Source organism: Hipposideros armiger, unplaced genomic scaffold, assembly GCF_001890085.2.
Source record: "Hipposideros armiger isolate ML-2016 unplaced genomic scaffold, ASM189008v1 scaffold_277, whole genome shotgun sequence".
Classification (NCBI taxonomy): Eukaryota; Metazoa; Chordata; class Mammalia; order Chiroptera; family Hipposideridae; genus Hipposideros; species Hipposideros armiger.
In genome coordinates this window covers 2,125,249-2,126,281 of record NW_017731627.1, presented here as the reverse complement: position 1 = coordinate 2,126,281, position 1,033 = coordinate 2,125,249, and the positions used below count along the sequence as shown (strand labels likewise).

Here is a 1,033-nt window from a genome sequence, read left to right as displayed (position 1 = left end):
TGGAAGCTCAGAACTGTGATAATGGTTTTGTGATAAAGATAACATGAAAAATCTTTTCATTCATACCAGAAAAATAAAAAGAAAAATGTTTTAAAAAGAAAACACAGTAAAAAAAAAATCTATACTAGGAGTGACCAGTTAGCTCAGTTGGTTAGAGTGTGGTGCTGAACACCAAGGTTGCCGGTTCAATCCCCGTGTGGACCACTGTGAACTGTGCCCTCCCTAAAAGAGTCAACTATGCCACTACAGCATGAAAGCAATGTGTAATTAGTGATCATGGCTGTTTCCCAATAAAATTAAAGAAAAAAAAAATCTCTACTAAATCACAATTTTTTTTTTTTTTTAGCTGAGCCATCCTGCCACCTGTTGGAAGCTCAGCGGCTGCTCAGTTTGGGCCGGGAATTGAACCGCTGTTGCTCAGAGCTCAAACTCTTGAGCGAGCTCTTAACCAACTGAGCCACTCGGCCGGCCCCTAAATCATAATTTTTCTATCAGATCATCACTCCAGAGTTTCATACCATATAATTTTACCTCTAATCCTCATTTAACTTTATCCTAACAAAGAATATAACTATGGGATCCTGAGTAAAGAAGATCAGTATTCTGTATAGTTTTTAGATATTTGATTTCCAGCTCTGCCACTTACAAGTTGTGTGATCTTGGGCAAGTTACTTAATCTCTTGGTGCTTCAGTATCCCTGATCTGTAAAACAAAGGTAATAGTAACTATCTCATGGGGCTGTAAAGATTAAATGAGTTAATATACAAGTAAAATGATTAGACACATGGAAAGCATTTAAATAAATGTCAGCTATTATTTTTATTATTTAATCTTCTCTAAATTAATATAGCAAGGGTGGTGGTCACTAGTTTTAAAGCTTGGAAGAATACAAAAATATTGGGTTGTTGGAAAAGTCATGACTTATTTTGTCTATGTTTTTCAAAGGTCATTTATTTATATAAAGAACAAAGATCAATCAATGATATATGGCCCGTTTCTTTCGATAACCTTTTGCCATCTTTCAGTGAGCTTC

General features: G+C 35.3%; 1 protein-coding gene across 15 annotated transcripts in view; it reads right to left on the bottom strand.

Moving 5' to 3' along the window:
• Positions 1-1,033, bottom strand: part of R3HDM2 (R3H domain containing 2) — a 144,600-nt gene that overhangs the window by 84,771 nt on the left and 58,796 nt on the right. For 2 of the 15 annotated variants that reach the window (XM_019657593.1, XM_019657594.1), the window contains exon 3: positions 647-702. The exons of the other annotated variants lie outside the window; for them this stretch is intronic. The gene's annotated coding sequence lies outside the window, so the exon portion shown is untranslated. The remainder of the gene's footprint in view (positions 1-646; positions 703-1,033) is intronic. 15 annotated transcript variants of the gene reach the window in all.